The sequence below is a fragment of the Jaculus jaculus genome, chromosome 5, assembly GCF_020740685.1.
Source record: "Jaculus jaculus isolate mJacJac1 chromosome 5, mJacJac1.mat.Y.cur, whole genome shotgun sequence".
Taxonomy (NCBI): Eukaryota; Metazoa; Chordata; class Mammalia; order Rodentia; family Dipodidae; genus Jaculus; species Jaculus jaculus.
Window position 1 is genome coordinate 41,473,908 of NC_059106.1, and position 22,145 is coordinate 41,496,052.

The 22,145-nt window shown below is 43.9% G+C and overlaps 1 non-coding gene across 1 annotated transcript; it reads left to right on the forward strand.

Moving 5' to 3' along the window:
- The first annotated feature begins 21,299 nt into the window (after positions 1-21,299).
- On the forward strand, positions 21,300-21,406 carry LOC123461061. Its single transcript, XR_006637379.1, has one exon. It is a non-coding gene; the product is annotated as a U6 spliceosomal RNA (small nuclear RNA).
- The last annotated feature ends 739 nt before the right edge of the window (positions 21,407-22,145 follow it).

The window sequence follows — 22,145 nt, forward strand, 5'->3', positions numbered from 1 at the left end:
CCATCAGGCTTTACAAGCAAGTGCCTTAACCACTAAGCCATCTCTCTAGTCCCTAGAACCTTCTTTTGTTTTCTTTTTTCTTTTTAGAGCCTACTTCTCCTCCTTCTTCTTTTGGTTTTTCAAGGGAGGGTCTTACTCTAGCCCAGGCTGACCTGGAATTCACTATGTAGTTTCAGGGTGGCCTCAAACTCACAGTGATCCTCCTACTTCTGCCTCCCGAGTGCTGGGATTAAAGGCATGTACCACCATGCCCAGCTCAGAGCTTTCTTTTTTCTTTTCTTTTTTTTTTTAGTTTTTCGAAGTAAGGTTTCACTCTAGCCCAGGCTGACCTGGAATTCACTATGGAGTCTCAGGGTGGCCTCGAACTCATGGTGATTCTCCTACCTCTGCCTCCCAAGTGCTGGGATTAAAGGCGTGCGCCACCACACCCGGCTTCAGAGCTTTCTTTAGACGTGCCAAGAGACCCTTGTGCACCCATACACATACAAATGAATAATTAATTAAAATATTTTTTTATTTATTCATGAGCAGAGAGAGGGAGAAGGAAGAGAGAGATAGAGAGTGCTAGAGAGCAGGGCTTCTTGCAAATGAACTCTAGATGCATGTGCCACTACTTTGTGCATCTGGCTCTATGTGGATGCTGGCTTTGCAAACAAGAACTTTAAATCACTACATCATCTCCCCAGCCCAAATGAACTAACTAGAAATATTTTATTTTATTTACTTGCAAGGGGAGAGACAGAATGTGTGTGTGTTTGTTGTGTGTGTGTTTGTGTGTGTGTGTGTGTGTTTGTGTGTGTGTGTGTGTGTGTGTTTGTGTGTGTGTGTATCAGGTCTTGCCATTGCAAAAATGATGAAAGGGCTGGAGAGATGGCTTAGTGGTCAAGGCACTTGCCAGCAAAGTCTAAAGATCCAGGTTCGATTCCCTAGGACCTGCATAAGCCAGATGCACAAGGTGGTGCACACATCTGGAGTTTGTTTGCAGTGGCTAGAGGCCCTGGTGTGCCCATTCTCCCTCCCTCCCTTTCTCTATCTAATAATTTAATATTTAAAAAAGAATGATGAAAAACAAAGGGACAGCCAGGCATGATGGTGTCCACCTGTAATACCAGTCCTAGGAAGATGGAGGCAGGTGGGTCAGGAGTTAAGGTCATCCTTTGCTACATACAGAGTTTCAGGCCAACTTGGAAGGGTAACCTTGCTGGCCATGTCATCAGAACTAAGCCTGGGTGCAGTTCCTATCTTTCCCTCTATCTGAAGTTCACTGGGAAACTAGTTTCTATTGGCACCTTTCCTTTTGCAATCTGGCCAATATCCTTTGTGTGTGTGTGTGTATGTGAGATCATAAATGGTTTCCATGGATACGAAAAGCTGGGATAGAATGATGCTGATATACATGTAAATGTTAGAATCAAACTAGGGCTATTGTTTTTGCTTGCCATGGAGTTTCATTCATTGTGAAGACACCCCAAGGGACTTTGGAATATGTACCCACAACTCTGTGGTTTCAACCACATGCCAGCCTACCTGGTTAATGTAGGGTTGGAGCACCACAGGAACACCCCAGGTCCTCATCAAGCTTTCTCTTAGCTCTGGCATGCGTGTATAGATGTCAACAGGTGAAGAGAGATGTGCTGTAAATAAGCAGATGGTCCCTGCAGGGCAGGTGAGATATAAATTCTGGCAGGCAATACCACATCCAAAGCCTTTACCAATGTAGACCCATCATTTGTTTAGTGAATCAGAACCAGTGAGCAGAGGAGACAAGTGGGCCCTAGGCTATGCGCTATGCGCTTGTTTCCACGACTGTGAACTCACATCTGCTTCCTGCCAGATGCTACACATGTAGGCTTCTCCAAGGTGGCTTAGCTATCAACAGAAATGGGCTTTAATCATTCCTCTAACTGGTTCTGTGTCACTGAGATGTGACTTGGTGGCAGAGCTCAGGTAGAGATTTTAGGTCACTGAAGTCTGCTCCCCTACTTTCTAAGAGATACCACCTCGTATGGAGCTGGGGAGATGGCTCAGTGATTAAAGGCATTTGTCTGCAAAGCCTGTCAGCCCAAGTCTGGTTCCCCAGAACCCATGTAAAGCCAGATGCACAAAGTGGCACATGCATCTGGAATTCGTTTGCAGTGGCAAGAGGCCCTGGCATGCTCATACTTTCTCTCTCTCTCTCAAATACATACATAAAAATATCTAAAAAGTAGAGTGGCTGGAAAGATAGCTCAGTAGGTAAAGGCACTTGCTCTGCATGTCTGCCAACCAGAGTTCAGATCCCAGCACTCATATCAAGCTGCACCTGCAGTGGCACATGCATCTGTAATCCTAATGTGCCTATGGCAACGGGCGGTGGAGTCAGAGAACCCTGAAGCTCACAGGCCAGCTGGTCTGGCCTTCCCACCAGCAAACAACAGAGATCCTGACTCAAACAAGGTGGAAAGAGAAGACCAACAGCCTGAGGTTGTCCTCTGACCTCCACATGTGCACCATGGCGCATATGTATTTAGAATGGCTGGGTTGGTTAGATTCCCATTGTTATGACAAAATACCTAAGACAAACAACTTAAAAAAGAAAGGGTTATTTTGGCTCAGGGTTTCAGGCTGTAGACATCTGGCTTCATGGTGCAGCAGAACAGCATGACAGGAGAGAACGTGGGGAGAGGAGAGGAGAGGAGAGGAGAGGAGAGGGAGACGAGAGCCCAGCATAGAGGAGGCTGACACAAGTAGGGTCACCAAGATCATCAGTTGTAGTTCAGGGCCACCTGAGCTACATAGCCAGACATTGTCTGAAAAAATATAATAAAAGAGGGTTGGGAGATGGCTTAGCCATTAAGGCACTTGCCTGTGAAGCCCAAGAATGCATGTTCCAATCTCTAGGTCCCACGTAGCCAGACACACAGTGACACAAACACAATGTTGCACATGCACCACAAGGGGGCTCACACATTTGGATTTCACTCACAGCGGCTGAAAGTCCCGGGTGCACTCATTCTCTCTCTCTCTCTGTCTCTCACTCAAAAATAAAAAAAAAAATAACAAAAGAGCAAGAGAGACAGAGACAAAGGGACAAAATGTACCCCTCAATGGCACACTTCCAGTGACTTACTTACTCCAATTAGGTCCTACTTCCTAAAGCTTCCACTACCTTCTAATAGCCCATTAAGCTATGGATTTATCAATGAATCAATTTATTGCTGAGGTTATAGCCCTCATGATTCAATCACCTCCCAAAGGTCTCACTTCTGAACACTGCTACATTGGGGACCAAGCTCTCAACACATAAGCTTTCAGGGGATAGTTCAGATCTCAAACTATAATGATGATAAATTTTATGTTATACATATTTATTTCTTTTCTTTTTCTTTCTTTCATTTATTTATTATTCTGTTTTTCAAAGTAGGGTCTCACTCTGGCCCAGGCTGGCCTGGAATTAACTATGTAGTCTCAGGGTGGCCTTGAACTCATGGTGATCCTCCTACCTCTGCCTCCCGAGTGCTGGGATTAAAGGTGTGTGCCACCATGCCAAGTTTATGTTGTTCATAATTTACCAGTTTATCAGTCTTCTGATATTTCTTCCAAAACTCACTGTTCCTTCTGCTAATTTCCTATCTCCATTAGAAGTTACTCTATGTGTTCAGATGAGACATCTCTATCATACCCTCTAAGACTCAGGGCCCATTGCAGAAGATGTGGCGGAAAGAATTTAAGTGCCAAAGGAAGGGTAGGACTGCTTACAATGCAATATTCCAGACACAAATGATCTTTTTTTTTGTATCAAATGATCTTAATATTTATGATATCACAGTACCTGAAGCTACCTGCATAAGACCTTTATAATAGGAGGAAAAGATAATGACATCAAAATAGAAGAGAGACTAAGTGGAAGGGGGATGTGGTGGTTTGATTCAGGTGTCCCCCATAAACTTAGGTGTTCTGAATGCTAGGTTCCCAGCTGATGGAGATGTGGAAATTAACACCTTCTGGAGGGAGTGTATTGTTGGGGCTGGGCTTATGGGTGTTATATCCAGTTTCTCCTTGCCAGTGTTTGGCACACTCTCCTGTTGTCCACCTGATGTTGGCCAGGGGGTGATGTCCACCCTCTGCTCATGCCATCATTTTCCCTACTATCATGGAGCTTCCCCCTTGAGCCTGTAAGCCAAAATAAACCTCTTTTGTTCCCACAAGCTGCTCTTGGTTGGGTGATTTCTACCAGCAATGTGAACCTGACTGCAACAGTAAAGTGGTAACGAGATGGGGGTTGCTGCTAGACACCTGACTGTGTGATTTGGCCTTTTAGAGCTCATTTTCAAGAGGAATGTGGAAGGATTTGAAACCTTGGCCTAAGAGATACCTTGCAGTGCTATAGATATAGCTTGATGGACTATTCTGGTCAGAGTTGAAAGACCTTGGTTTATGGGGATGTATGAACATCATTGGAATTAATAAAAATTATAGGGACTTTTAAAGTTGGATGAATGTATTGCGTTTTACATCATGTATTATTAGCAGTTTATGGGGGCCAGGGATGGAATGTGGTGGCTTGATTCAGGTGTCTCCCATAAAGTTAGGTGTTCTGAATGCTAGGTTCCCAGCTGATGGAGATTTGGGAATTAATGCCTCCTAGAGGGAATGTGTTGTTGGGGACAGGCTTATGGATGTTATAGACAGTGTCCCCTTGACAGTGTTTGGCACACTCTCCTGTTGCTATTGTCCATCTGATGTTGGCTAGGGAGTGATGTCCACCCTCTGCTCATGCCATCACCTTCCCTGCATCATGGAGCTTCCCTTCGAGCCTGTTAGTCAAAATAAACCTCTTCTTTTTTCCCCCACAAGCTGCTCTTGGTTGGGTGATTTCTACCAGCAATGTGAACCTCACTGCTTCAGGGGAGGAGATTCAATGGATGTTGGATTTGAAAGTGGAGGGGGGATGGGAGTGGAAGAAGGGGATTATCATAGTTTTATTGTCTATCCTTATGGAAGCTGTCAATAAAAGTTAAAAAAGAACAAAAAATGTTATTCTAGAGCTGGAGAGATGCTCAGTGATCAAAGGTGCATGCTTGCAAACCATGATGCCTGGTTTGAATTTGCCAGTCAGTACCCATGTGAAGCTAGATATGCACAAAATGGTGCATATGTTTGGAGCATGTTTGCAGTGGCAGGAGACTCACTCATGTCCATGTTCTCTCTTCCTCTCTCTTCCCTTCCTCTCTCTCTTTCAGATAAATGAATATTTAAAAAGTTATTCTACTTTTGCTGAAGAAGACAAGATCAATAAATCTCATTGTTTCTATCATCAGACACCACCCATTAGAGTGGTTTGAATGTAAAAATCTTTCATAGCCCCATGTATTTGAATACTTAATCCCCACTTGGTGGCACTGTTTGGGAAATTCATTGAGCATTTAGAAGGCGGGGCCTTGCTGGAGGAAGTGTGTTTGTGAGGGCCAGCCTCAGGGTGGTATAACCCAGCCACACTTGCCATACTCAGCTCACTTTCTATACTTCCTTCCTGCTAATGTGGAGATGTGATGTCCACCTGTCATGCCTTCCCCACCATGATGAAATTGTAGGGTTTCATAAGCTGCTCCTGGTTGGGTGTTTTGTCCCAGTAATGAGGAAGTAATTGATAACACCTACCATGCTGGCCCATGGATCATTGATTCTCTCTTGGAGACTGTAACTACTCTCTGCTCAAACTTGTGCCTTGCCCATTCTGTCCCTTCTAGAGTGAAAAGCACCAGGGAAGGTAAGTCTCTAGTCACAGCTCCTCTGGTATGCCAACACTCATCACCTGCTTTTACTATGACCACAACCCTTCATGACACAAAACCCCTTTTGTCAGTGGCTTGGCTTTCTATGGTTTGATTATCCAAAGTCAATCATGGTACAAAATCTTAAATGCGAAGTTTCAGAAAAAAGAAAGTTTTGGGCTTGAGAGATGGTTTAGTGGTTAAGGAGCTTGCCTGCAAAGCCTAAGGACCCAGGTTTGATTGCCCAGGACCCACATAAGCCAGATGCACAAGGTAGCTCTTGCGTCTATAGTTCATTTGCAGTGGCTAGGGGCCCTGGTGCGCCTATTCTCTCTCCCTGTCTTCCCCTCTTTTTCTCTCTCCCTCTGACTCTCAAATAAATAGTGTATCAAAAACAAAAGAAAAGAAAAAAAAAAAAGAAAAGAAAAAAGCAAGTTTTAAAGAACACACTTTCCTGAGTAATGTGGTAAAATCTTGAGCCTCTCCTGCTCTGTCCCAGACAGATATGAAGCCTCCCTCTGTCAGGTGTATCCACACTGAATGTGCTACCCTATTGGTCACTTGTCTCCATTTGAAAGTCAGCTGTCATTGGCCTAGACCTCACCAATTAGGCTGGACTGGCTGCCCGGTGAAGTTCAAGGATCCACATTTCTCGGCCTCCCCGGCACTAGAAATATAGACAGGTGCTGCCATGCTCATCATTTACATGGCTTCTGTGGCTGGCGCTGAGGACCTCATGCTTGCAAGGTGTTGTGGTTTAATGTGAGATGTCTTCCATAGGCTCGTGTGTCTGAACAATTGATCCCCAGCTGGTGGCACTGTGTGGGAAGGTTGTGGAACATTTAGGAAGAAGAGCCTTGCTGTAGGAAGTGGGCTACTGAAAATAGGCCTTGAGGCCTTGAGGTTTTATAGCCGGGCTCCATTTCCTGTTTCTCTCTGCTTTCTGACTCTGGCTGCAATGCGATGGGCTCTGCTTCTGCTGCCATGACTTCCTGCTATGATGGAAAGTATCCTCTGGAAACTGTAAACCAGAATAAACCCTTTCTTTTCTGTTGTAGTTGCTTCTTTATTTTTCCCCTGAGGTAGGGTCTCGCTGTAGCCCAGGCTGACCTGGAATTTACTTGGTAGTCTCAGGGTGACCTCGAACTCATGGTGATCCTCCTACCTACTCCTCCTTCTTTTCCTTCTTCTTTTAAAATATTTATTTATTTGCCAACACACACAGAGAGAGAGGGAGAGAGACAGAGAGGGAGAGAGAGAGAATGGGTGTGCCAGGGCCTCCAGTCACTGCAAACGAATGCCAGATGCATGCGTCACGTTGTGCATCTGGCTTATGTGGGTCCTGGGGAATTGAACCCAGGCCTTCAGACATTGCAAGTAAGCACCTTAATTGCTGAGGTATCTCTCCAGCTCTGTAGTTACCTTCTTATTGCTAGGACAAAACACCTGACCAAAAGCAGCTGATGGGAGGAAAGAATTTATTTTGGCTTACAGTGTCCAGGGCAAGCTTCATGATGGCAGGGGAAAGATGGCAGAACAGAAGCTGGAATCACCTCCTTGTCACAGCAAGTGGAAAGCAGCAGCAGGAGAGTGACCCGAACTAACACTGGCAAGCTAAGGGTTAATAAACCTCCAGGTCCACCCCCAGCCCAGTGGCACACACCTCCTTTTGGCACACACCTCCTTTAACAACGTCCCAAGTGGCCATCAGCTGGGGACCAAGTGTTCAGAACACAAGTCTACTGGGGACACCTGACTCAAACCATCACACCTCCCTTCAGTTGCTTCTTGTCAGGTTTGGTCACAGAAACAGGAAAGTAACTAACATGGAAGGCAAGCACTTTACAGACTAAGCTATCTCCCCAGCCCTTTACTACAGTTTCCTATAATTGCTCTAGTTTGTTATTAGTGATTGTGGTTAATCTTTTACTGTGTGTCATTTACAAAGCAAACTTTACTATATGTGTGGATGTATAGGGGAAAAAAAAAGCATAGTGTCTTTAGGTTTCAGTATGTGCAGTTTCAGACGGTCACTGGGGGTACTGGAACATGTCCCCGTGGATAACGGGGTACTGTACTTGCTTCCTATCATGACCTCATTGACTTTATCTCCCAGCTACCTTCTGTTGTCCTCTCTGTTCTGGCTGTCCCTCCTGCTTTTCAGACACACTTGGGATGTCTCTGCCTTAGGGTTTCCTCTGCCGACAGTGTTTCTGCACTAAACCCTTCGTGGTGTGAGGCTCCCTCCTCCTTAGGTCTACACTCATCTCTCTGTGAGCCCTGCCAGGCCAGCGTATGGAACTGTCAACACCCCAACGCTTCATGGTCTCCATACTTCACTTTTTTCCCCCCCTCATTTATATGTATCACCAACCTAATATACTATTTTATTTATCTTGTGTATTTTTAATCTCTCCCATTAAAATGTATGATGTTGAAGGCAGGGGCTTAGAAAATCTCCACAGTCCTGTTTTTCCTGTAGTGCCCAGATCAGCTTCTGACATACACTTGGCATTCGGTAAATACTTGTTAAATTGATGAACGGGTACAGACACTTAGGTAATTGCTCAGGGTCCATTCCTCTTAGAAAACACCCTTTGATCGATGTGTGACCACCGTGGCCTCCCACATGCATTCAGTCTATTTGTAGAGCCTCTGTGAACTTGGCCTACATTTCACTGAACTCAAGGTTTCTATACTGAAGCTGATTTTGCCCCTCAGAGGGCATTTGGCATTATATGAAGACATCCGGGGTTCCTGTGAGGGGAGTACAGTGACTACTGCCATCTATTGGGTAGCAACCAGAGATCTTAATGCATAGAACAGCTCCTCCCCCTGCTCCATTAAAACAGATCCTTTAAAACTGGGCTTGGTCATGCACTCCTTTAATCCCAGCACACACCTTTAATCCCAACACTCAGAAGGCAAAGATAGGAGGATCTCCATGAGTTCAAGGCCACCCTGAGACTGCATATTGAATTCCAGGTCAGCCTAGGCTAGAGTGAGACCTCAAAAACAAGACAAAACAAAACAAAAAACACAAAACAAAGGATCCTTTGGATTTAATATCAACTGCATTAAGGCTGTGAATCCTGATTTAACCTGATCACATTAGGAGTGATCTAGTTGGCATTTAGAAGAAGGTAAGCTTTTGGTGGACTGTCATAGGTTGACTTGGGGACCTGAAAAATTCATATGTTGAAGGAAGACCTATTCAGAGACTGATAATGTCAGTGTGTTTGAAGTTGGGGCTTTTTAAGTAATGAAATTAAAAATGAAGTTATTAGAGTGGACCATAAAATCCAATATGTCTGGTGTCCTTATAAAAAGAGATGTTTGGATACAGACACACGAAAATGAAGATGATGGGAAGACATTCAGGGCAAAGGTGTCTTCATGACAGAAGTGATCTAGCCATAAGCCAAATGGCACCAGGTAATCACTAGAGCTGGAAGAGGCAGGAAGGCCCCTCCCATGGAGCTGGGGAAAGCTCGACTCCCCCTGAACCTGGAATGGGATGTCCAGGCTCTGGCCTCCAGAACTGGAAGTGAAGAAAAAAGCCAGAGCTTTTTAAACTTTTTCTACTAATGAGCCCAAGTATACAGGCATATGAAATAGGTATAATAACCAAGTATTTCCTGCTAATAAAGCAGAAATTTATTTTAAAACCAGTCTTGGATATACATTTGATTTTTACCATTTATTAAAGACAAAAGTAAATTTGCATACTAATGAGATGGATGTGTTTGTTTAGTTTTATATAAACAAATCTTGGCTGATAATTTGGCACTGCAGGATACCGAGCATCTTCAACATTTTTTAGTTGATTGATATTTTGATTTTATACTCATCAGAGCAGAAAATGCCACTTCAAATAAGTATGTAGTATAAAATGGCAGGGCCATTTCAGAAATTGTTGGAAATTCTATCCTAATCCTAATTCAAAATTCATTTAAAATTTCTTTTTGGGTTGGAGAAACGGCTTAGTGGTTAAGGCACATGCCTGTGAAGCCTAAGGACTCCTGTTTGATTCTTCAGGTCCCACGTAAGCCAGATGCACATGGTGGCTCATACATCTGGAGTTCGTTTGCAGTGGCTAGAGGCCCTGTCACACTCATTCTCTGTCTTTCTCTCTCCCTCCCTCTCTGTCTGTAATAAATAAAAAAAAATATTTTTTTAAAAAGAATAAAATTTTTTTTTTAAGTGAAATTCATGTCAGAAACTCAAAGAGCAATGCAATTCCCAAATATTCTAAAGCCAGGCATGGTGGCTCATGCTTTTAATCTTAGCTCTCAGGAGCCCAGGTTAGAATGCGCCCCTCAGAATCAAAAATATCATAAAACCCCAACACCAAATAGTCTAACATAATCCAATCAATGATATACTAACTTGATACTTTTATCCCAAAGAATGATAGTAGGAAAATATGTATATATATATATATTTTTTTTGTTTTTCAAGGTAGGGTCTCACTCTAGCCAAGGCTGACCTGGAATTCACTATGAAGTCTCAGGATGGCCTCGAACTCTTGGTGATCCTCCTACTCTGCCTCCTGAGTGCTGGGATTAAAGGCATGCGCCTCCATGCCCAGCTAAATAGTAAGAAAATACTAAAAGTCTTTGATAGGGCTGGAGAGGTGGCTCAGAGGTTAAAAGCACTTGCTTGCAAAGCCTGTTGGCCCAGGTTCGATTCTCTGGTACCCACATAAAGCCAGATACACAAAGTAGCATGTATGTCTGGACTTTGCAATAGCAAGCAACCCCGCAAATAAATAAAACTTTTAAAAGTCTCTGTTTTCCATAATTTTAACCATTATGTTTCTGTAAGAGGGGAAAAGAATGTGTGTATAGTAAAAACACTTCAATTCACAACATATAATCATCTCACATCTGAGCCAAGGGGTCAGGTACTGTTCACTGGTGTAATGTGGTGTAACTTTCTTGTTGCTGGGACAACATACCTGACCAGTAGCAACTTAGGAAGGAAGGGTTATTCAGTTTATAGTCCATCATGGTGAGGAGTTTGAGCTGGTTACATTCAGTCCACAGTGAGGAAGCAGACAGCAAGGACTGCTCGCTCTCTCCTTTTTTTTTTTTTTTTTTTTTTAGTTTTTCAAGGTAGGGTCTCACTATAACCCAGGCTGACCTGGAACTCACTATCTAGTCCTCAGGGTGGCCTTGAACTCATGGCAATCCTCCTATCTCTACTAAAGGTGTGTGCCACCATGCCTGGTGTCTGTCCTTTTTATATCGTCCAGGACCCTAGCTGTTGTAGTTTAAATGTCTGGTTCCATAGTCTCAGTCATTTTATTTTATTTTATTTTATTTACATTTATTTATTTGAGAGAGAGAATGGGTATGCCAGGGCCTCTAGCCACTGCAAACGAACTCTAAACGTATGTACCACCTGTGTATCTGGCTTACACGGGTACTGGGGGATCAAATCTGGGTCCTTTGGCTTTGCAGGCAAGTGCTTTAACTGCTAAGCCATCTCTCCAGCCTGTCTCAGTCTTTTTTTTATTTATTTGAGAGCGACAGGCACAGAGAGAAAGACAGATAGAGGGAGAGAGAGAGAATGGGCGCGCCAGGGCTTCCAGCCTCTGCAAACGAACTCCAGACACGTGTGCCCCCTTGTGCATCTGGCTAACATGGGACCTGGGGAACCGAGCCTTGAACCGGGGTCCTTCGGCTTCACAGGCAAGCGCTTAACCGCTAAGCCATCTCTCCAGCCCTCAGTCTTTTTTTTTTTTTTGGTTTTCGGAGATAGGGTCTCACTGTAGTTCAGGCTGGCCTGGAATTCACTTGGTAGTCTTAGGGTGGCCTCAAGCTGTTGGTCATCCTCCTACCTCTGTCTGCTGGGATTAAAGGCGTACACCACCATGCCTGGCCTGTCTCAATCTTTTTGATTAAACTTCCCCTTGAGCCCCTGGGGGCAGATCTGAATTTAGCCCTAAGGTGTGTTTGGGAGCAGATCTTGATTCTAGCCCAAAGGTGTGGAGAGGGCAGTTTGAGCGCTGGCTGTTTGTATTTGAGGTGCTGGCTGTTGGTGGTCTCTGTGCTTGGATCTGTAAAAGGGACCTAGCTTCCTCTGCCATTGATGGAACTTCCCCTGGATCTGTATGCTTAAAATAAATCCTTCCCTCCCATAAACTATGTCTGGTTGGATGTTTGTCCTAGCCCATGGGATGGTGCTACCTGCAGTTGAGATGACTCTTCCCACCACAATTACCCTAATGAAGATCATCTCTTAGATGGCAATGGATAATGTGGTCACTCAAAACTCATAAAACTGGAAATCCAGAAGCTACAGAAAACTCAACACCAAATCAAACTTCTAACATGCTACCAAGACTCAGGGAACATTGTGGAAGAGGGGGCAGAAAGATTGTAAGAGCCACAGGTTGGGTTGGAATATTCTGAGGCATGGTTTCCCCATCCCCCACAGAGACTGACTCCACTATGAATACCAATAATCCCTCTGAGGAGGATCCTTAGTGGAATGGGGTAGAAAAGAGGGAATATTAGTATAATCTTAACAGCAACAACAACAACAAAAAGAATGTAAGAGCCCAAAGAAGAGGAGGAGTGCTTACAATAGTGACTTCCAGACACAAAGTGGCCTTGATATCATGACCTCACAGTGGCTGATGCTACCTACACAAGACATGCATAATAGGAAGGAAAATGATTATATAAAAACAGAAGAGAGATTAGTTAGGAAGAAAAAGGATTCAGTTCGGGGAGGGGATTTTGGAGGGGAAAAAGTGGGATGGGATTATGACCATAGTATATTATTTGTATTTCTGGAAGTTGTCAATAAAATGTTTTTTTTTTTTTTTTAAAGCTGGGCATGGTGACACACACCTTTAATCCTAGCACTTGGGAGGCAGAGGTAGGAGGATTGCCATGCATTCAAGGCCACCCTGAGACTGTGTAGTTACTTTCAGATCAGCCAGGGCTAGAGTGACACCCTACCTCTAAAATTAAAAAAAAATTTAAAAAGGAGGGCTGGAGAGATGGCTTAGTGGTTAAGGCACTTGCGTGCAAAACCTAAGGACCCAGGTTTGATTCCCCAGGGCCCTCATAAGCCAGATGCATAAGGTGGCACATGTGCCTGGAGTTCATTTGCAGTGGCTGGATGCCCTAGTGTGCCCATTCTCTCTTGCTCTCCTCCCCTCTGCCTCTTTCTCTCTTTCACAAATAAATAAATAAAAAAAATTTTTTTAAAGTATCATCTCTTTTAGATACCTGATGTTGTGATGTGTTTCTTGTGTTACTATTGATCACCACGCTCAAGAGGTGTCTGCTAGGATTCTCTGCTATAAGCTTACCATGTTTTCCTATATTATTACTAAAGATTCACTAGAGAGACTTTGAGACTATGCAAATGTCCTGTTTCTGCTTAAAATTTGCCCACTTTTCTTACTATCTGTTGGCAGATCTTACCTTGTGACAGTTACTGTGGTGCTTCAGTGGTAATTTTCTATTAGTCTCACTTCTACCTTTAATAATTGGGATGCAGCCTCTGAATTTTTTTTTTTTTTTTTCAGTGTTGAATTCTATCACACTTTATTTATTTATTTTAATTTAATTTTTATTAACATTTTCCATGATTATAAAAAAAAATCCCATGGTAATACCCTCCCCGCCCCCACACTTTCCCCTTTGAAATTCCATTCTCCATCATATTACCTCCCCATCTCAATCATTGTACTTACATATATACAATATCAACCTATTAAGTACCCTCCTTCCTTCCTTTCTCTTCCCTTTATATCTCCTTTTCTATCACACTTTTAAATATAACCTAATACCAACAATTCTTCTTCTTTTTTATTTTTATTTTTTAAATTTTTTGGTTTTTCGAGGTAGGGTCTCACTCTAGCCTAGGCTGACCTAGAATTCACCATGTAGTCTCAGGATGGCCTTGAACTCACGACAGTCCCCCTACCTCTGCCTCCTGAGTTGCTGGGATTAAAGGCCATGTACTACCACACCTGACTTCATGTCATTTCAATTTATTAATTACCAGCCTCTGAATTTATATTTTTAATTACAATAAGATATTCAGGATAGGTATAAAATTAGATCTTATGGATGTAAACCATGCTAAAATTATTTCAAATGTTAGTATCAACAAAAAGAAAGCTAAGTTGTTAACATGTCTCAGAAAATATCATGAACTTAGGGAAAACAGTATTTATGATTTACAAAATTTGTTCAGTTTTTTACTTAATACTGACTTGAAACTGAAATTAGTTTTCTTTAGAAATTGCACAGCACATCCCAACTTTTTAAGAGTGTCTCAATTTATATTACTTTGGGGATCTTTTTTTTTTTTTTTCCTTTTTGTCAAAATCTTGAATAAAGTTACCCAGACCTGAAAAAAAAAAAAAAAAGATCATCTCTCAGTGGTGATTCTTCTAGGTTCTGTGTACTTGACAACCAACATAAACTACCACGTTTGGCAATAGTGGTAAGTGAAGGTGGCTGGCACCAAGCACAGTGTGGAAGTGAAGAGGGTGGAAGAGGGCAGAGTCTGGACAGGAGGCGCCGCTGCACTGCTGCAAAAGAGCGCTCTGGCAACAAGCCCAGATTATGCTGGCGGGCATGGTACAGCCCACAAGTGCCATGGGACTTCAGGCAAGAGGGAAGAACCAGGGCAGGAGGAATGAAAGGGGCTGTCATGGTGTAGACTGAAGGGGAAACTGTAGATGAGAGAAATGAGAGGCATCCCGTATAGTGGAAAGGCGGAGGGAGAATTCCAAGGCCAGACTTCATAGCCAGAAGTACAGTACACAAACTCTACGTACCAGGACTGGGTGGGACTATCTTGTTGCGGTTCTCCACTGCCAAACTCTCGAGCTTAGGAAGCCCTGGTTTTGAGCATGATGTTTACGTTATCTTTGTTGGTGGTGTGGGGTGTTTGGTCATGTAGCCCAGGCTGGTCTCCCACTTGTTTTGTACTTGAGGGACTCCTTGAACTCCTGATCCTACTTCTGTCTTCTGAGTACTAGAATTACAGGCATTTATCACCCACACCTGATTGCTTTGTACATTTTTTTAAGTTGTTGGTATGCGTGTGGTGTAGTATTGTGGGATGTGTGGTGTATGCATGTACATATGCAGATGTGTGTGCACAGACATGGACGTATCCATAGAGACCAGAGGAAAAAACTGGGTATCTTCCTCTATCCCTCTTCCACCTTATTTTCTTCTTCTTCTTTTGATTTTCTTTTTTAAATTTTTTAAAAATTTATTTATTTATTTGAGAGCAACAGGCAGAGAGAGAAAGAGGCAGATAGAGAGAGAGGGGGAGAATGGGTGCGCCAGGGCCTCCAGCCACTGCAAACAAACTCCAGATGCGTGTGCCCCCTGTGCATCTGGCTAACGTGGGTCCTGGGGAATCGAGCCTTGAACCGAGGTCCTTAGGCTTCACAGGCAAGCGCTTAACCACTAAGCCACCTCTCCACCCTTTTTTAAAATTTTTATTTATTTATTTGAGAGAGGGAGAAAGAGGCAGGTAGAGAAAGAGAGAGAATGGGTGCTCCAGGGCATCCAGACACATGGGCCATCTTGTGCATCTGGCTTATATGGGTTCTGTGGAATCAAACCTGGGTCCTTTGTTTTTGAAGGCAAGAGCCTTAATCACTAAGCCATCTCGCTAACCCCTCCGTGTTTTTCAGGTAGGGTCTCACTCTAGCCCAGACTGACCTGGAATTCACTATGTAGTCTCAGGGTGGCCTCAAACTCATGGTGATCCTCTTACCTCTGCCTCCCGAGTGCTGGGATTAAAGGCCTGCACCACTGCGCCCCGTGCCACCTTATTTTCTTGAGACAGAGTCTCTTACTCACTGTTTTTGTGGGGGGTTAGATTGGCTGATCTCTTATCTCTGTGTCCATCAGTGCTGGGGCTATAGGAAGCTACAACTGTCTTTTTACGTGGGTGCTGGGGATTGAATTTAGGTCCTCATGCTTATGTCACAAGCCCTTTTATGCACTGAGCCATCTCTTGAACTCTGCTTGTATCTTAATTTATTCTGAAGACTGTCCGTTCACAGCCCTGAGAACCCCAATGAGCACCAACAATGTTCCCTCCATCCAGCGCCTGGCTTGGGCATTTTAATCCTGCTGGGTACCCAACCTCAAAAAGGGACTAAGGAGGGAGGTTCCAGTCTGGCCAAGTCAAACAATCTCATACCCACCATCATGTAAGTGATTGCTTGTATCAATGGGACTGAGTCTTTTTTAAATTTATTTTTAATATCTTATTTTTATTTATTTATTTATTGGCAGAGAAAGAGGGAGAGGAGAGAGAGAGAAATAGAGCAAGCGAGAGAGAGAGAAAATGGGTACCAGGTCCTCCAGCTATTGCAAACGAATTCCAGACACATATGCCCCCTTGTGCATCTGGCTAACATGGGTCCTGGGGAATGGAACCTGAGTACTTTGGCTTTGCAGGCAAACACCTTAACCTCCAAGCCATCCCTCCAGTCCTAAATTTATTTTTAGAAGAGCTCAGCCAGGCATGGTAGCATATACCTTTAATTCCAGCACTTGGGAGGCAGAGGTAGGAAGATTGCTGTGAGTTGGAGGCCACCCTGAGACTGCATAGTGAATTCCAGGTCAGTCTGGGCTAGAGAGAAACTCTATCTCAAGAAAAAAACAAAACAAAAAACCCCACAAACAAAAACAAGCAAACAAACAAAAAAGCTCAGATAATAAATTAGCAAAGGCAGACTCCAGAGGACAGTGAGAAAATGTAGAAAAACCAAATATAAAAATTCTGGCACAATCAAAAAATATAAAATAAAAAAATCAATTCACTTCCATAGATTACAGCTGGAAATTCCCTGGGGGATGAGTAGATATTTTTTTTTTTTTAGAAGAGAAAAAGAGATTATATTTTATGGAAAAAGATACAATAACCATTCTCTTCACATAAAGCAAGTGATGGAAGATTGTCTGTGCTCCATAGATACACATGGCACATTCTCAGGATAATACTAACAGGAAATCAATAGGATCTTTTATATGTGAAAAGACATTATCTCTCTAGACTCCCCGGGCAGCTGATCGGGCTAACTACTGAAGATCTTCACAAAAAACTTGCCACTCACCATCAATCTTGGTCCTTGGACAGTAAGTAGCCTATAAATGGAAATCTTTGTTTATTTTTAACTTGTCCTTATAATAATTTTTTAAAGAGACAAGTGAGTTCAAAGCATCACCCTTCATAAGAGATACAGAGCCCCCAGGTGACATTGCATGACAAGTGTCTCCACAGTGGTCCGAATGCTCTCAGAAGCCATCCTCACATTCACGCTGGGTGACGGCCACATCATTAGCCACCAGAAGCTTTGTCAGGGCGTAATTTGACAACCAGGACAGGCTCCATGGGATTTATGGGGCCTCCTGGGTTTTGCCTTCATTGATCTGAAATAAGATCAAAGTTAATATTAGCAAAAAACGCTTTGTGCTGTGGTCATCTTTCCATGAAAGGTTCTGGCGACTGGTGGGTTTGGACATTTATTCTAGGAGTGCTCTTAGCTGACTGAAGAGCAGGATGAGTCATGTGATGTGAACATTCTAAATATCCAGGCCCCTGTCACATGAGGATCTAACCATCCTCTTGGTAAAGCACCTTGTTTACTTGAGTAACTAGTTTAAATGTCATGGAGCATAGAGCCTGCAGCAGTTACCTTCTTGTTACTAGGACAAAATACCTGACCAAAAGCAGCTTACAGGAGGAAGGGATTTATTTCAGTTTACAGTTTTGAGAGGTGCGTGTGTGTGTGTGGTTTTATCATGGCAGGATAAGTATTGGCAGAGCAGGCATCTGGGGCGTCACATTTCAGAGTAGCAGGCAGGAAGTTGTCAGCATGAGCTAGCTCTGAACACCCAGTGGCTGGATTAATAAACCTCAAGGTCTGCCTCCAGTGACATACCTCCTCAAGCAAGTTCAGCCTTCCAAAGGCTCCACACCTTTCCCAAATTGCCACTGTCTAGGGACCAAGTATTCCAAACACATGGGGCACACTTTACATTTTAGCCACCACAGAGCTCATGAGCATTAAGTTTGGGTTTAGCGGTGGCTATGCCCTGCATCAATTTTCTTGGGCTGTCCAACAAAGAAAAGCAAAACTCAGTGGCTTAAGTTCCAGCCTCTGAAACTGTGAGCCAGAGCCCCATGTGGAATCACTTAGCTGAATGGGGCAAATACAAAAAAGTTGGCAACAGTAAGCTTACTGAACACTCAGTGATGAAAAATTGATTCTAAATGTCAGACTAGCTGGCCTGTGAGCTTCATTTTCTCCTGACTCTGCCTCCCGTCATCATACGCACCACTTTGTGCAGCTGGCTATACATGGGTACTGGGGAATCAAACCCAGGACAGCTGGCTTTGCAAGAAAGTGCCTTTAACTGCTGAGCCATCTCCCCAGCTCTGGTCCTCAGTTCATGATGTGAATGATAAACTGCCAGGTGTGATGGTTCACGCATTTAATCCCAGCACTCCGTAGGCAGGGGTAGAAGGAGTTCAAGGCTACCCTGAGACTACATAGTGAATTCCAGGTCAGCCTGGGCTAGAGTGAGACCCTACCTTGAAAAGAAAAAAAAAAAAAAAAGATAAACTGAAGGACTGGACAGACGGGATCATGCAAGTATGAGGACCTGAGTTTGATGCCCGGAGCCCACATAAAACAGCCAGATGTGGTGCTGTGCATCTATAATCCCAGCTCTGGGGAGGCTGAGGCAGGAGGAACCTTTGGGCTCCCTGGCTAGCTCATCTGGTATTACTAGTGAGTTCTAGGCCTCAAGAAAGGTGGACAACTCTTGAAGAACAACACCTAAGTTTGTCCTCTGGCCTTCACATATATGTGCACACACATGCAAACACCCTTGTACATACATGCACATGCATGCACTCAGTAGATAATTAGAAAATGCATTTAGTTCACCCAACATACTGAATATCCTTTCATAGTAACTCAGCACACTGTGGGGGGAGGGGTTGCTCTTGTAACCATGGGCATGGTGGGAGCTGCTGCTCAGGGCCTACATTAGTTGAAAGGATCACCTGGCAGACTGCTAGCCCGGGAAATGGCCCAAATCCAAAATTTGAAGTATGTTTCTTCTTTTTTTTTTGAGGTAGGATTTCTTATAGCCTAGATTGGCCTAGAACTTGATATGCAATCATGGATGACCTTGAACTCCTGATCCTCTTGCCTCATCTCCTGAGTAATGAGATTACAGGAGTACACCACTATGCCTGGCTTGAAGTATGGTTTCTACTGAATGAATATATATATTCCCACCTTGCTCTTTTTCTTTCAAATTGGAGCTCTCTTGCCCATTCAACTAGGTCAGCTTCTTTGCCTCTCAAACTTGCCCCTCTGCCCTTGCTGCATTCTGTTCCTTGACAGCTTTCACCTTCTCCTCTTCTTAGCCACAGCCAGCCAGGTCCATGTCCTCCCTGGAACTCCTGTGCTAATTCCACAGATCAGAAAAGAGACAGGGACTCTGATTTTCAAGCTGTGCCCTCCAGGGCAGGGCTGCTGGGTGAAGCGGACAGGGGGTGGGGGAAGGGGCTCAGCCCCTCCAACTCACCCAGCCAACAGAGCCCCCTGATTTCTTCCAGCATGATTCTTGCGCTTTCTTTTGTTTGTTTTGAAATAGGGTCTTACTAAATAGCTCAAGCTAAATAGTATCTTTTTTTGTTTGTTTGTTTTTTGAGGTAGGGTCTCACTCTGGTTCAGGCTGACCTGGAATTAACTATGTAGTCTCAGGATGGCCTCGAACTCACAGCGATCCTTCTACCTCTGCCTCTGGAGTGCTGGGATTAAAGGCGTGAGCCACCACACCCGGCTGCTAAATAGTATCTTGAGATCCTCCTGCCTGTACCTCTGGAGTGCTGAGATTTTTTTTTTTGAACTTTTATTGATAATCTCTCTCTCTCCATATCCGTCTGTGTCTGTCTGTCTGTCTGTCTGTCTGTCTGTCTGTCTGTCTATCTATCTATCTATCTAACTACTATATCTATACTAAACACTGTGCCCTGACCATAATTCTCTCCCAGCATGCTCCTTTGCTTCCTCTCCTGTTCCCTTTCCACTGAACCCCTTTTTTCTTTTTAGTAAGTCCCTTTTCTATTTTGATGTCATCATCTTTTGTCCTTAATTTATGTAGACTTTTTTGAAGATGGGTATTATCAGCCACTGTAAGGTCACGAATGCTACAGCCCCTTTGTGTCTAGAAGACAGTATTCCAAACCATTCCTTCCCCATCCTTTGGCTCTTACATTTTTTCTGCCACCTCTTCCACAGTGGTCCCTGAGCTCCTGAAGGGTGTGAGAGAGATGTTTCAGTGCTGAATACTCTACCTTCCCTTTTTCTCAGCTGGAGTGCTGAGATTACAGGCATGGGCCACTAGAGTGGCACTGAGGCTGGAGAAGCTTACTGAAGCTCCATCCTGGGTGCAGCGACAACTATGCGCACCAGCCGGGGGCCGGGGGATGCAGAAGGAAGCCACAGGAATTTAATGGTCCTTGCTCAGGAAACATGGAGGCAAACGAAGCTCACAGCACTTTTATGTATGCTTCCTAGAATCACGCTCATTAATAAGGTTCAACTCAGTCATCAAAACGCACTGACTCTGAAGCTGTCCCCTCCAAGGTCCTGCCGTCCGTCCCCCTCCAGGCCGACACTGTACCGTTCATGCATCCCTTGCTCCCTGCCTTATTCATCAATTTTCTAAGTACAGAAAGATGACAGTTTGCAACCTCGGATGCAAATGTGGACATTTGCCAGGTCACATCTGGCCGGGGTCTGATTGTGCAATGGCTTCATGAAGAAATATCAATTCTCGTTCCCTTCAGCTGACCTTTGGGCCATCTTCGCAGACTCACTTGTTCCCTATTGTGATATGAAAATTCAGTTTCAGACTATGATTTATGCAGTGCTATTTCTTTCAGAAGTTAACAGCACCCTGTATGTGTCAGCAAGGTCCCAATGCGGCAAGGAGGAGAAGCCCAGTCATCACGTCCAGGCTAGAGATGGCATAGAAAGCAGAACCGCAGGCCATCGAGTCTTGTCCATACAGGTGTAGGGTTGCAAATTACCCTTCTGGCCACATTTGAAACATTAAGAGCAGGAATGTCACTGGGGGGTTGGAGTGATGGCTCAGTGGTTAAGGCACTTGCTTGTAAAGCTTGCTTGCCTGGGTTTGATTTCCCAGTACCCATGTAAAGCCAAATGGGCAAAATGGCATGTACATCAACTTTTTTTCAGTGGTAAGATGCTCTTTCTCTCTTTTTCTCTCTCCCTCTCTCTCTCTCTCTCTCTGCTTGCAAATAAGTAAATCACAATAAAATATGTCACTGGGTCAGGGGCTGATTTCAAGCTGCCCTATCTCAGGTTTTGTTGGAGCATATGTTTCTTGTAAACCTCTAAGAATAATGTGAAAGTCGTTATAATTTTTATTTATTTATTTATTTGCATGTGTGCATGTGTGTATGGGTGTACCAGGGTCTCTTAAAAATGAACACCAGGTGCTCGCTTTGGCAGCACATATACTAAAATTGGAACGATACAGAGAAGATTAGCATGGCCCCTGCGCAAGGATGACACGCAAATTCGTGAAGCGTTCCATATTTTAAAAAAAATGAACACCAGATGCTTGCATAACTTTTAAACAAACTTATTTTTATTTATATATTATATGAGAGAGAAGAAGAAGGAGGAGAAAGAGAGAGAGAAAGAGAGAGAGAGAGAGAGAGAGAGAGAGAGAGAGAGAGAGAGAGAATGGGTTCATCAGGGCCTCCTCCAGCCACTGAAAACAAACTCCAGATACAGGTGCCACCTTGTGCATCTGATTTACGTCAAACCTGGGTCCTTAGGCTTCTCAGGCAACTGTTTTAACAGCTAAGCCATCTCTCCAGCTCAACTTTAAAAAATATTTTATTTATTTATTGAGGGAGACAGAGAGGCAGATAGAGAGAATGGATGTGCCAGGGCCCCCAGCCACTGCAACAAACTCCAGATGTGTGAACCATCTTGTGCATCTGCATTATGTGGGTCCTGGGGAATGGAACCTGGATCCTTAGGTTTTGCAGGCAAGCACTTTAACCACTAAGCCATCTCTCCATCCCATTTGCACAACTATTTGCATCCACCTTGGGAATTGAACCTGTGGCAGCAGGCCTTCCAAATAATGCTCTTAGCCGCTGAGCCATCTTTGTCCAAAGTTTGGAACAAATTTTCTTAGACCTTACTTGCCTCAGAGGTCTCACATAGGGTCTCCAATCAGCCTTTCAATGGCCACTATTGATCCGTGGCTCCTCAGGAGAGGAGTCTCTGAATGTCCAGGAGATGAGGGAACCGGGAAGGAGTGGTTA